The sequence below is a fragment of the Pseudophryne corroboree genome, chromosome 6 (assembly GCF_028390025.1).
Source record: "Pseudophryne corroboree isolate aPseCor3 chromosome 6, aPseCor3.hap2, whole genome shotgun sequence".
Classification (NCBI taxonomy): Eukaryota; Metazoa; Chordata; class Amphibia; order Anura; family Myobatrachidae; genus Pseudophryne; species Pseudophryne corroboree.
The window spans coordinates 167,660,717-167,675,267 of NC_086449.1; the positions used below are offsets into that span (position 1 = coordinate 167,660,717).

The 14,551-nt window shown below is 46.3% G+C and overlaps 1 long non-coding RNA gene across 3 annotated transcripts in view; it reads left to right on the forward strand.

The window, feature by feature from the left end:
* Positions 1-14,551, forward strand: part of LOC134936832 (uncharacterized) — a 38,127-nt gene that overhangs the window by 20,902 nt on the left and 2,674 nt on the right. For all 3 annotated transcript variants that reach the window (XR_010180556.1, XR_010180558.1, XR_010180557.1), the window contains exon 3: positions 7,104-7,307. This is a non-coding gene — a long non-coding RNA (uncharacterized LOC134936832). The remainder of the gene's footprint in view (positions 1-7,103; positions 7,308-14,551) is intronic.

Below are 14,551 nucleotides of genomic sequence, written 5' to 3' on the forward strand. Positions count from 1 at the left end.
ATATCTATCTACACATATACATATATATATATATCCAAATACACAAGCATATATACCCCTTTAAAGCTATATGCAATATAGGCTTAAAAGCCTGAACGTGTGCTGTGCATGTGCTGCTGCATTAAAATGCAGCTTAGTTTATAGGGCCTCTCGCTTCAATGCGAGCACAATCCTCCCCTCTCCCGCGCGACCTCCCCCTCACAGACGGACCGCGGCAGCAAGCACTGTCCGCGGTCAGTCTCCCCTCTCTCCTCCCCCGGCAGACAGAGCCGCGCCAGCCGCCGTTCGCGGCCCGGAGCTCTGAAACGGGAGGGAGGGGAAGAGCAGCGGCGCAGGGAGCCGAGCGGTGGGGAGCGCCTAGCTGCGGCTGCTAGTACTATCAGTCCGGGGCTGGGTAGTGGCGGCAACAGGCATAATGCTGTGACGGGCTCTCTCTGGCTCCCCTCTGCGCCGGATTGTTACACTGGCCGGCGGGTCGGGAGCGGCGGGTAGTGCGGGCGCTATGGAGCCTGTGACAAGAGGCAGGCAGCAGATGGCGGTGCGCAGTACCACACACGGCGGGGCGGCAGCGGGAGCTGACTGCCCTGGGCATAAATACCTGCGATCCAGTACTCCTGGACTCTGACGGGGCTTCTCCAACAAGTTCCGTCCAGTCCTTTCTGCAGCCTCAGCTGTTGTTAGCTGAGCTGCTTGTGGCTGTGAGGGGGCTCCTTTGTGAGGCCCGACACGCCATGAGCTGCACGCAGCAGCTTCTATAATCCCGTACCCAGAGCTTTTGTGTAAGCTGGGAAAGGATTGTAATGTATAAAAAATAAAAACAAAAATATTTAAAAGTAAAAAATGTATGTCCCCCTCTGGAGGTCCACACTTGTGCTTCCTGTCCATGTGAGCACCGAAAAAACACTGAGGTATTCTGGGAGTATGGAGGGGAGGAGAGTTACTGAAATTTGAATATGCAGTGCCCAGTCCTTGCTAACACCGTCCATATCCCAAGAGTACTCCAGTGACCCCTAGTGGATGAAAAATAAAAATAAAGGGAACACTTAAACAACACAATGTAACTCCAAGTCAAGCACACTTGTGTGAAATCAAACTGTCCACTTAGGAAGCAACACTGATTGACAATCAATTTCACATGCTGTTGTGCAAATGGAATAGACAACAGGTGGAAATTATAGGCAATTAGCAAGACACCCCCAATAAAGGAGTTGTTCTGCATGGTGGTGACCACAGACCACTTCTCAGCTCCTATGCTTTCTGGCTGAAGTTTTGGTCACTTTTGAAAGCTGGCGGTGCTTTCACTCTAGTGGTAGCATGAGACGGAGTCTACAACCCACACAAGTGGCTCAGGCAGTGCAGCTCATCCAGGATGGCACATCAATGCGAGCTGTGGCAAAAAGGTTTGCCGTGTCTGTCAGCGTAGTGTTCAGAGCATGGAAGCGCCACCAGGAGACAGGCCAGTACATCAGGAGACGTGGAGGAGGCTGTAGGAGGGCAACAACCCAGTGTCTACTTAAACGATCAGAAACAGACTCCATAAGGGTGGTATGAGGGCCCAACGTCCACAGGTGGGGGTTGTGCTTACAGCCCAACACCGTGCAGGACGTTTGGCATTTGCCAGAGAACACCAAGATTGGCAAATTCGCCACTGGCATCCTGTGCTCTTCACAGATGAAAGCAGGTTCTCACTGAGCACATGTGACAGACGTGACAGAGTCTGGAGATGCCAAGGAGAACGTTCTGCTGCCTGCAGCATCCTCCAGCATGACCGGTTTGGCAGTGGGTCACTAATGGTGTGGGGTGGCATTTCTTTGGGGGGCCGTACAGCCCTCCATGTGCTCACCAGAGGTAGCCTGACTGCCATTAGGTACTGAGATGAGATCCTCAGACCCCTTGTGAGACCATATGCTGGTGCGGTTGTCCCTGGGTTCCCCCTAATGCAAAACAATGCTAGACTTCATGTGGCTGGAGTGTGTCAGCAGTTCCTGCAAGACGAAGGCATTGATGCTATGGACTGGCCCGCCCTTTCCCCAGACCTGAATCCAATTGAGCACATCTGGGACATCATGTCTCGCTCCATCCACCAATGCCACGTTGCACCCAGGGCCGGCGCTTCCACTAGGCAGCTTTAGGCAGCTGCCTATGAGCGCAGGGAACTGAGGGGGCGGCACACAGAGGCTGTCAGGAGCCCTGGTCATTCTAGTGGTTAGACCCCCTCCCTGTATCCCCCATGAAATAGCAGGCCAGCAGCAGCAGCAGCAGGGTACCAGGCGGCATGGACATTGGACACACTAGTAGCAGCGCTGCGGGGGTAGTCCTGCAACGCTACTAAACCAAGTGACAGCTACTGATGCTTTTTGGCCATTCCAGGCCACTATACCCTACTCAGTGTCTTGGGATCCACCACCGTTTTTCTTTAATTCACCACCTCTCTGTAGAAGATATGCAGTGGCAGCAGAGAGGTGGTTTCCCCCTCGGCCGTTCCCGTTCCCGTGTCCCCTCTCTGCCGGCTCCATAGACTGCTGCTTTGGATTTTTTTGATGCTTTTGTGTTTAAGGGGGCGTGGCCACATAATCTGTGATTAGGCCACGCCCCCCGACTTTGCCGGTTCTCCACGCGGTCTGTCTGTGGCTCTGCCTGGCCTGCCTGCTCTTTGGGAGACTGGCTCCTGTGATCAGAGCTGGAGGTAACTACTGTGGTGGTGCCAGGTGTGTGCCTCCAATATGAGTGTGTGTGCCTCTGTCCTAGTATGAGTGTCAGGGTGTGTGTGTGTTTCAGTGTGTGCCTCTGCCTCAGTAGGAGTGTCAGTGTGTGTGTCTCCGTATCAGTGTGTGTGTTTCAGTACGAGTGTGTATGCCTCTGCCTCAGTATGAGTGTCAGTGTGTGTGTCTCCGTATCAGTGTGTGTGTTTCAATACGAGTGTGTGTGCCTCTGCCTCAGTATGAGTGTCAGTGTGTGTGTCTCCGTATCAGTGTGTGTGTTTCAATACGAGTGTGTGTGCCTCTGCCTCAGTATGAGTGTCAGTGTGTGTGTCTTCGTATCAGTGTGTGTGTTTCAATACGAGTGTGTGTGCCTCTGCCTCAGTATGAGTGTCCGTATCAGTGTGTGTGTTTCATTACGAGTGTGTGTGCCTCTGCCTCAGTATGAATGTCAGTGTGTGTGTGTGTGTCTCAGTATCAGTGTCAGTGTGTGTGTGTGTGTGTGTGTGTGTGTCTCAGCATCAGTGTGTGTGTGTCTCTGCCTCAGTATGAGTGTCAGTGTGTGTGTCTCCGTATCAGTGTGTGTGTTTCAGTACGAGTGTGTGTGGCTCTGCCTCAGTATGAGTGTCAGTGTGTGTGTCTCCGTATCAGTGTGTGTGTTTCAGTACGAGTGTGTGTGGCTCTGCCTCAGTATGAGTGTCAGTGTGTGTGTCTCCGTATCAGTGTGTGTGTTTCAATACGAATGTGTGTGCCTCTGCCTCAGTATGAGTGTCCGTATCAGTGTGTGTGTTTCAGTACGAGTGTGTGTGGCTCTGCCTCAGTATGAGTGTCAGTGTGTGACTGTGTGTCTCCGTATCAGTGTGTGTGTTTCAGTGTGTGCCTCTGCCTCAGTATGAGTGTCAGTGTGTGTGTCTCCGTATCAGTGTGTGTGTTTCAGTACGAGTGTGTGTGCCTCTGCCTCAGTATGAGTGTCAGTGTGTGAGTCTCCGTATCAGTGTGTGTGTTTCATTACGAGTGTGTGTGCCTCTGCCTCAGTATGAATGTCAGTGTGTGTGTGTGTGTCTCAGTATCAGTGTGTGTGTCTCAGTATGAGTGTCAGTGTGTGTGTGTGTGTGTGTGTGTGTGTGTGTGTGTGTGTGTGTGTGTGTCAGCATCAGTGTGTGTGTGTCTCTGCCTCAGTATGAGTGTGTGTGTGTGCCTCTGCCTCAGCATGTGTGTGTGTGCCTCTGCCTCAGTATGAGTATGAGTGTGTGTGTGTGTGTGTGTGTGTGTGTGTGTGTGTGTGTGTGTGTGTGTGCGTGTGTGTGCCTCTGCCTCAGTATGAGTGTGTATGTGTGCCTCTGCCTCAGTATGAGTGTCATTGTGAGTGTGCGTCTGCCTCAATGTGTATTTTCTTTACGCTGTGGAGCCCAAAGTGTTATTTTCTTTTTTTCCTGAAAGGGGCGAATGTGTTTGTTATTATATATTCCTGTGGTGGCCAATGGCGGGGTGTTAATTTTTTTTTTTTTTTTTGGGGGGGGGGCGGTGGGGGCTGAAGTTTTGCCTAGGGTGCCAAGAAACCTTGCACCGGCCCTGGTTGCACCACAGACTGTCCAGGAGTTGGCGGATGCTTTAATCCAGGTCTGGGAGGAGATCCCTCAGGAGACCATCCGCCACCTCATCAGGAGCTCGTTGCAGGGAGGTCATACAGGCACGTGGAGGCCACACACACTACTGAGCCTCATTTTGACTTGTTTTAAGGACATTACATCAAAGTTGGATCAGCCTGTAGTGTGTTTTTCCACTTTAATTTTGAGTGTGACTCCAAATCCAGACCTCCATGGGTTAATAAATTTGGTTTCCATTGATCATTTTTGTGTGATTTTGTTGTCAGCACATTCAACTATGTAAAGAACAAAGTATTTAATACGAATATTTCATTCATTCAGATCTAGGATGTGTTATTTTAGTGTTCCCTTTATTTTTTTTAGCAGTATATATATATATATATATATATATATATATATATATATATAAATGTTTGTGAAGGCGGCACTCACAGGTAAATAATCAAATGAAGTCCATATATAACTTCTACGTTTTGGTTTTATTAAAGAAAAACCGTCATCAGGAATGATGACGATTTTTTTTTAATAAAACCGAAACGTAGAAGTTATATATGGACTTCGTTGGATTATTTACCTGTGAGTGCCGCCTTCACAAACCTTTGTATGCATCTTTTAGGAAGGCACCGGGTCATTTGAACTGATTCACTGCTGGTTGTTTTAGACTACCTCTGGGTCTGTTTGTATTAATGTGTCGATCAGTGCAACCCCCTAAATCCCCGTTGCCTGGCTATGTGAAAGTGTGTACTGGTTTGAAACAGTAGCATATGCAACTGACTTATGCCAGACACATGTCACAGATATGTGCAGGTCTGTAGCAGGCACTCATGCACCCTGAGCTACCTCGAGGGACCAGGAAGCTGATCCCAAGGATGTGTTTGGCTACTTCCTGGACTGCAGGGTGCCGTTCCAGGATCTCCTGTCAGAATACATACGTGTTACTGGCGGCCAGGATCCTGGCTGTCATGATCCCGTCAGCGGGGCGAGCAATAGAAAGCCCCTTGCGGGCTCACTGCGCTCGCCACGCTGCGGTCATGATGGCTCGCTGCATTTCCCACGGTTTATATTCTCCCTCTATGGGTGTCGTGGACACCCACAGAAGAAGAAAAGGCTGCGGAGCCGGTATTCTGGTGGCAGCATTTCACCACCTGTCGGGATTCCGGCGATGGCATTGTGACCGCCGGTATCCCAACAGGCGGTCTTGTGATTGCCTCCCCTCCTGTCATTTTTGCATGTTATAGAAACCATGACTGCTATAGTTATAAGAGCTGATTGGCTGGTACTTTATCTCTCTCCACTTTATCATTCTCCAAGGCTTAGTACATCTCCCCTAAGTATCTTAGTGTTTATGTAATAATAATACTAATATTAATATTTAGTGATTTTTCTCTCCAAAAGGCAGTATGTAGAGCCATTTCAGATAGAAGTACATGGTAAAATTGATGTTTCATACTACAAAATGAATGAGGACAGTACTGTATGTTGTTATAGTAAAACTCAATTGTAGGCAAAAATGTGTAGAACTACCAGGCGAAAGGTGCAGGAGGGTGGAATTCAAGAGTTGTAGGATGTAGGAGCTGTAATTGTTGAGAACTTGCAGCATTTTTGAGATTAGAGTGAGGCAAAATATTGTCCACATCCAGCTCTAACTCCAGTTCTCTAACTCTACATCCTTGAAATGTCATCCTTAAAATGCAGTCTTCACAATGGCAGACTGGCCATCGCATGGAGATACCTCTAGCTCTTCCAGGCAAACTACCCACTCAGGTAAAATCAGACCTTGACACTTGATCTCACCTTTTTATTTCATGGATTGGTTGTATTAATTCAACATACTGCCTCAGTTGTCGTTCATTTTTCAAACCATTGCAGTCTAACCCCAGGGGCCCATTCAACTATTTTGGGCATCTAAAAATCCAGTCCAAATGGGACTTTTTAGACATCCAAACAATTGTCACAATTCAATTCATGTTTGGGCGCACACCTGTCGCGCCCAAACATACCGGGTTTAGCCACCTAAAATAGCTAAACCCATCTAAACTCCCTACTTTGGGCATCCAAACTCCCATTTGAGTGCCCAAAGTGCAGAGTTTCCACACATTTTTTCTCACACCTCAGGTGGCTGCAAGAAAAAATGTGTCCTCTGCAGCCACTGAGTGCCGGAACGGCAGAACAATTGAACTGCTGCCATTGGGTGCCCTCTAGTGGCGGCCACGTGATAAACAGTTGAATCGGCCCCTATGTGTTCTTACAGTATCACGCTTCACATTCCATCAGGATAATAAGCATCCTCATGCAAGGGTAATTTTTCAGGGCCCTCACGGGGTGGGGATTATGGTATCCCGGTTTTAAATTATATTATGTAGATGTGCAGATCGGTGAATGTTTATTCTGCAGCTGCCCAGGCTTCATAGTCTGGTTATTGATTAAAGCAAAAGGCCTAGGACTGTACTCTGTATAATCCCTCCTCTGGCTCCCTTGAATTCAGCATCCTAAAAAATTTTTTGTTGATTTATTCTAGAGATGAGCGGGTTCGGATTTAATGCCAGAATTAATGCCAGTTCGGTTTTATCCTGATTTTTCTTAATGGCTATCCAAAACACGTGACATCCGTGAGCCAATAAGATGCCATTTTGAGGTCCGAGTAAATCCGAGTAAAACCGAACCCGCTCATCTCTAATTTATTCCCATCCTTGTTAGGTCAGTGGCTGATGGGTGGCATTGCATATTTAACCTTTTTTGACATTCCTCCCCAAATTAATATCCCCGACAAAAACTTCTTTCATTTCCTCCAACTCAGATTCCCGCATAACAAGATTAAACAATGACTCTGTAGTAAACCTCTGAGGAAGAATTTCTAAGACAGAGCGTTTCTATGGTTGTCAAAGGGACTGAATTCTACTGGGAGGCTGGGCTCGGTGAGGTGGTCTCCAGCATAGATGTTGGAAAGACATATAAACAAAGAAATTGACGGCAGATAAGAACCATTTGCTCCATCAGAAAGGTACTGCCCTACATATCTATCTGAGCTACCTAAAACGCTATGATTATCAGCAATGTAATATCCTCATTCTTCCAAATCCCTATCTCTCTGGATCCCAATTTTTTTCTCCCCTTAGGAACTCTTTTGCCAATTCATTACCAAAATAAATGAATATGTTATTTCTGCTGCCACCTGCTAGCTGGTGACTGTGTAAATGTCATCAGAGGAGCCCGCCTGGTACACTACCCCCTTTTCTTTATCTTCTCTTTCTCCTTTCCCTGTGTATTTACTACTCTATGATTTTGCGGGTACTTTCCTGTTGAGCATGCCTTTACTTCTGTATTGCTTGTGCTTTGAACTTCACCAAATATTTGAATAAAAAAGAAAAAAAATTGATAAACTAATAGGGACCATAAATCTACAATTAATTGGGGCTATTCCCAGTTTTGCTGATGACTGGGTGGTTTTACCTGTCCCGTATAGACAGCAGATTGGCAGCAAGGTTGCAACAAGCATAACTGGCACGCTGTACTGTATGCTTTTTCCCCTACATCAGTACAACTTTAATGGTTGTAGATTAAGTTTTATTTCTCTTACGTCCTAGAGGATGCTGGGGACTCTGTAAGGACCATGGGGTATAGACGGGCTCCGCAGGAGACATGGGCACCTAAAAGAACTTTCTAGTATGGTGTGCACTGGCTCCTCCCTCTATGCCCCTCCTCCAGACCTCAGTTAGATCTTGTGCCCAGAGGAGATAGGGTGCATTACAGGGAGCTCTCCTGAGTTTTCTGTAAAAAGAATTTTGTTAGGTTTTTTATTTTCAGGGAGCTCTGCTGGCAACAGACTCCCTGCATCGTGGGACTGAGGGGAGAGAAGCAGACCCACTTCTTAAGAGTTTAAGGGCTCTGCTTCTTAGGACATCATTAGCTCCAGAGGGAATCAGAACACATGTCTCACCCTGGGGTTCGTCCCGGAGCCGCGCCGCCATCCTCCTCACAGAAGCCGGAAAAAAGAAGCCGGGTGAGTATGAAAGACATATGAAGACGTCAGGCGGCAGAAGACTTCAGATCTTCATGAGGTAAGCGCGCAGCAGGAAGCTGCGCGCCATTGCTCCCACACTTACACACACACACTGGGCACTGATGGGTGCAGGGGGGGGGGCGCCCTGGGCAGCAATAAACCTCGTTTTGGGCATTAAAGCATGTAGTTAGGCTGCGGAGGCAGTAAACTACAGATCCCCGCCATTTTTTCAAATTTACGAGCGGGATTGAAGCCCGCAGCGCGAGGGGGCAGAGCTTGACCCCTCAGCACTAACCAGCGCCATTTTCTCCACAGAGGCTGCAGAGAACGCTGGCTCCGCGGACTCTCCCCTGCTGAGCATCAGAGGGCTGAAAAAAGAGGGGGTCACATATTTGGCGCATTGAGTGGGGGAAATCTCTCTCTCTCTCTCTCTCTCTCTCTCTCTCTATATATATATATATATATATATATATATATATATATAAAAGCGCTATCTGGGTTTTTTTCCCTGGGTCAGTTTGGCGCTGGTGTGTGCTGGCATACTCTCTCTCTGTCTCTCCAAAGGGCCTGCTTTAGGGAATTGTCCCCTCATAGCTATATCCCTGTGTGTGTGGGGTGTCGGTACGTGTGTCGGCATGTCTGAAACGGAAGGCTTATCCAAAGAGGAGGTGGAACAGATGAGTGGTGTGTCTCAATCGGCGGTGCCGACTCAGGATTGGATGGATATGTGGCATATGTTAAATGCTAGTGTAGCTTCACTGCATAAAAGGCTGGACAAAGCAGAGTCCAGCGCGTCGGCAGGTAATCAATCTACGGATTGTACCGACTCAAAGGACCCATCGGGGTCTCAGAAACGTCCCTTCTCACAAATAAGGGACACAGATACCGACACGGACTCTGATTCCAGTGTCGACTATGATGAAGCAAAATTGCACCCCAGGGTGACAAAAAGTATTCAGTGCATGATTATTGCAATAAAAGATGTCTTACATATCACTGATGAGCCCTCGGTGCCGGACACGAGGATGCATATGTTTAAGGGAAAGAAACAGGTTATAAACTTTCCTCCTTCACATGAAAGTAATGAGTTAAGCCACCAGGATTCTTCGCTGGGCGGAAAATCACGTAAGCGCTCTGTCAGCTGTCTTCATTCCGGGAGTGGACAACTGGGAAGCAGACTTCCTCAGCAGACACGATCTCCATCCAGGAGAGTGGGGACTTCATCAAGAAGTCTTTGCAGAGATAACGGGTCTCTGGGGAGTTCCTCAAATAGACATGATAGCGTCACGCCTCAACAAGAAGCTTCGGAGGTATTGTGCCAGGTCTCGGGACCCTCAGGCAATAGCAGTAGACGCTCTGGTAACGCCATGGGTGTTCCAGTCGGTCTATGTGTTTCCTCCTCTTCCTCTCATCACAAAAGTGTTGAGGATCATAAGACGAATAAGAGTACAGACAATACTCATTGTTCCAGACTGGCCTCGAAGGGCCTGGTACTCAGATCTTCAGGAGATGCTCACGGAAGATCCCTGGCCTCTTCCTCTAAGGGAAGACCTGTTACAGCAGAGGCCCTGCATGTTCCAAGACTTACCGCGGTTACGTTTGACGGCATGGCGGTTGAACGCCGGATCCTAGCGGAGAAGGGTATTCCTCCAGAGGACATACCTACTCTAATAAAGGCTAGTAAGGAGGTGATGGCAAAACATTATCACCGTATCTGGCGGAAATATGTCTCTTGGTGTGAAACCAAGAATGCTCCTACGGAAGATTTCCATCTGGGTCGTTTTCTCCACTTCCTACAGACAGGAGTGGATATGGGCCTAAAGTTAGGCTCTGTTAAAGTACAGATTTCGGCCTTGTCAATATTCTTTCAGAAGGAATTGGCTTCTCTCCCAGAAGTCCAGACGTTTGTAAAAGGAGTACTGCACATCCAGCCTCCTTTTGTGCCCCCAGTGGCACCATGGGACCTGAACGTGGTGTTGCAGTTCCTTAAATCACACTGGTTTGAACCCCTTAAAACGGTGGAGTTGAAATTTCTCACCTGGAAGGTGGTCATGTTGTTAGCCTTGGCATCTGCGAGGCGTGTGTCAGAATTGGCGGCCTTGTCGTACAAGAGCCCTTACTTGATTTTTCATGTGGATAGAGCGGAATTGAGGACTCGTCCTCAATTTTTACCTAAGGTGGTGTCTTCGTTTCATATGAACCAACCTATAGTGGTGCCTGTGGCTACGAGTGACTTGGAGGATTCCATGTCCCTGGATGTAGTCAGGGCCTTAAAAATGTATGTAGCCAGGATGGCTAGAATTAGGAAAACAGATGCATTGTTTGTCCTGTATGCTGCCAACAAGATTGGCGCGCCTGCTTCGAAGCAGACTATTGCTCGCTGGATCTGTAACACGATTCAGCAGGCTTATGTTACGGCTGGATTGCCGTTACCGCATTCAGTAAAGGCCCATTCCACTAGGAAGGTGGGCTCTTCTTGGGCGGCTGCCCAGGGCGTCTCGGCATTACAGCTTTGCCGAGCAGCAACTTGGTCGGGGTCAAACACTTTTGCTAAATTCTACTAGTTTGATACCCTGGCTGATGAGGACCTAGCGTTTGCTCAGTCGGTGCTGCAGAGTCATCCGCACTCTCCCGCTCGATTGGGAGCTTTGGTATAAACCCCATGGTCCTTACGGAGTCCCCAGCATCCTCTAGGACGTAAGAGAAATTTTAGATTTTAAACCTACCGGTAAATCTTTTTCTCCTAGTCCATAGAGGATGCTGGGCGCCCGTCCCAGTGCGGAAAATCTGCAAGACTTGTATATAGTTATTGCTTACATAAGGGTTATGTTACAGTTAGAATCGGTCTTGGACCGATACTGTTGTTTTGTTCATACTGTTAACTGGTTATGTGTATTCCAGGTTGTATGGTATGATTGGTGTGGGCTGGTATGAATCTTGCCCTTAGATTAACAAAATCCTTTCCTCGTATTGTCCATCTCCTCTGGGCACAGTTCTCTAACTGAGGTCTGTAGGAGGGGCATAGAGGGAGGAGCCAGTGCATACCATACTAGAAAGTTTTTTTAGGTGCCCATGTCTCCTGCGGAGCCCTCTATACCCCATGGTCCTTACGGAGTCCCCAGCATCCTCAACGGACTAGGAGAAAAAGATTTACCGGTAGGTTTAAAATCTTATTTTATTTTTAATGGAGAAAATACACAATGGCTTTTTATATCACTGGATTGGCAGGGATGAAACTGAGCAATGTATCTTAACTTTGTGTCCAAAAAAAAGCCAATACATAGTAACATAGTATCTAAAGTTGAAAAAATACAATTTCTCCATCAAGTTCAACCTATTTGTGGTCTCCTATGCAGGATTATTTTGGTCTAAATTATATCTGATGCTGATGTCAGCCGTTGTGTTTTATTCCTCTTTTCATAGTAACTATAGTGCGCGCTTACGCACCATAACCCTGGATATCCTTATCCATTAGGAATTTATCTAACCCATACTTAAAGGTGTTGACTGAGTCCGCCATTACAACTCCCTCAGGCAGGGAATTCCAAACACGTATTGTCCTTACTGTGAAAAAACCTTTACGCTGCATTGTGCGGAATCTCCTCTCCTCTAACCTAAGCGAGTGTCCACGTGTCCTCTGTGCTGATCTTACCAAAACAGGTCCCGCGCAAGCTCTGTGTATTGTCCCCTTATATATTTGTAGATGTTGATCATGTCCCCTCTTAGTCTCCTCTTTTCCAGTGTAAACATGCCTAGCCCTGCAAGCCTTTCCTCATATTCCAGCGTCTCCATGCCCTTAATTAGTTTGTTCGGCCGCCTCTGAACCTTTTCTAGCTCCAGAATATCCTTTTTGTAGTATGGTGCCCAAAATTGCACACAGTATTCAAGATGTGGCCTCACTAGTGATTTATATAATGGGAGTATAACACTCTTGTCCTTTTCCAGTACAGAATCCCCTAATGTTACCCCATTTACTATGTAGGTGTAATTTTTGTTCTTGCTACCACAGTGCATTACCTTACACTTGTCTGTATTGAAGCGCATTCTCCATTTGGCTGCCCATGCTTCTAATTTAACTAAGTCATTCTGAATAGACTCAGCATCCCCCTCCGTATTTATAACCTTACACAATTTGGTATCGACTGCAAATTGACACCATACTCTCTAGACCTTCTGTAAGGTCGTTAATGAAAATGTTGAACAATAGTGGTCCTAGTACAGACCCTTGTGGCACACCACTTAGCACTTCAGTCCAATTTGAAAATGATCCATTAACCACAACATGCTGCTCCCTATTATCTAACCAATTTTTGACCCAAGTGCATATTGTGCTCCCTAGCCCAATTTCTTGTAGCTTATAGATAAGTCGTATGTGTGGAACAGTGTTGAAAGCTTTGTCAAAGTCTTAAAAAGATTACATCCACCTCCTTACCCTGATCAAGGTTTGCACTAACTGTTTCATAAAAGCTAAGTAAGTTGGTTTGACATGATCTGTCCTTCACAAATCCATGTTGATTCCGATTAATGACCTAATTGACTTCAAGGAACTTCTGAATACTATCCCTTAGAATACCTTCCAATACTTTCCCCACTATAGATGTAAGACTAACTGGTCTATAATTACCCGGTTCAGCTTTACTTCCCTTTTTGAATATTGGCACTACTTTCGCTATACGCCAGTCTTTGGGAACCATACCTGATATAACTGAATCTTTAAAGATCAAAAATAGCAGTCTTGCAAGTTCAGAGTGAAGCTCCATTGGAACCATTGGGTGAATTCCATCGGGACCCGGTGACTTATTAATCTTTACATTTTTTAATTAGTCACAGACTACCTCCTCACTTAAATAAGCACTTATCAGTGGGACATTATCATTATTGAGATTGTGTGTTAGTCCCTGAATTTGGTCTTCTGTTGTAAATACAGTTGAAAAAAACTCATTTAGTGTGTCTGCTATGTCATTATCATTTTTGACTAAGACTCCCAACTTGTCTTTTAAAGGGCCTATACTCTACTTCTTTAATCTCTTGCTGTTGATGTATTTAAAGAATGTTTTGGGATTCACTTTGCTTTCCTTTGCTACTAGTTTTTCAGTTTCTACTTTAGACGCTCTTTTTTGCATATTTTGTTACAGTCCTTATAGTGCTGAAATGACTCTGCATTCCCGTCAGATTTGTATTTTTTGAATGCTCGCCTTTTCTTGCCCATAAGTTCCTTTATCTTTTTGTTACGCCATATTGGTTTGGGATTTTTATTCCTTTTTTTGCTGCTCGTGGGAATAAATTTGAGAGTATTTTTAACTAGCAGTGATTTTAATACATCCCATTTCTCCGTAGTATTTTTTCCTTGAAACAATATCCCTTAAAGCTTCCCTCATCATGTCAAAGTTGGCTTTGCTAAAGTTTAGAGTTCTAGTTGAGCCAGTATAGGACTGCTTATGAAAACTGATATTGAATGTGACCATATTGTGGTCGCTGTTTCCTATGGGCTCCCCTACTATAATATTTGATACCAATTCCCCATTGTTTGTTAATACCAGGTTTAAGATTGCACTGTACCTAGTAGGTTCCTCGATTAGTTGAACTAAGTAGTTATCATTTAGTGTGTTTAAAAACATATTACCCCTATCAGTATCACATGAATTGTTTATCCAGTTTATCTCTGGGTAGTTAAAATCTCCCATCACTACTATGTCTCCTACTCCTGCTGCTCTTTCAATTTGCTTTAGTAACAATTCCTTGTCAGACACATTAATTCCAGGCGGCCTATAGCATAACCCCAATACTAACTTTTTTATTCCTTTACCCCCGCTATTGTGTTTATTGTTTTTTACATAACTTTCACTTAAAAATGTTCCATTCATTAGTGTCAGCGTTAGGAAAGAAATTTCATTAAGGAGTGATGCACATAACTGTAGTACTCTCACAGTGTCCATGCACTGGTATTTCTATAATGGGTGCAGTGTGTGCGGTGCACACGGGCCCTTGAGTCCAGAGAGGGCCCCCACCACACACACTGCACCCATTTTTAAAATACTTACCCCTCCAAAGTCCAGCGCCGACATCCGCAGCGCCGTTAGAACACAGTGAAAATGGCCCAGCGGCCATTTTCACGGAGTTCTGCGCATGCGCAGTAGAGAAATCTCAGGGAAAATGGCCGCTGCGCCATTTTCCCGGAGATCTGCACATGCGCAGTAGAGTCTGAGCCCTCTAGTGCTCAGACTCTACACCACTCCGGGCAGAGA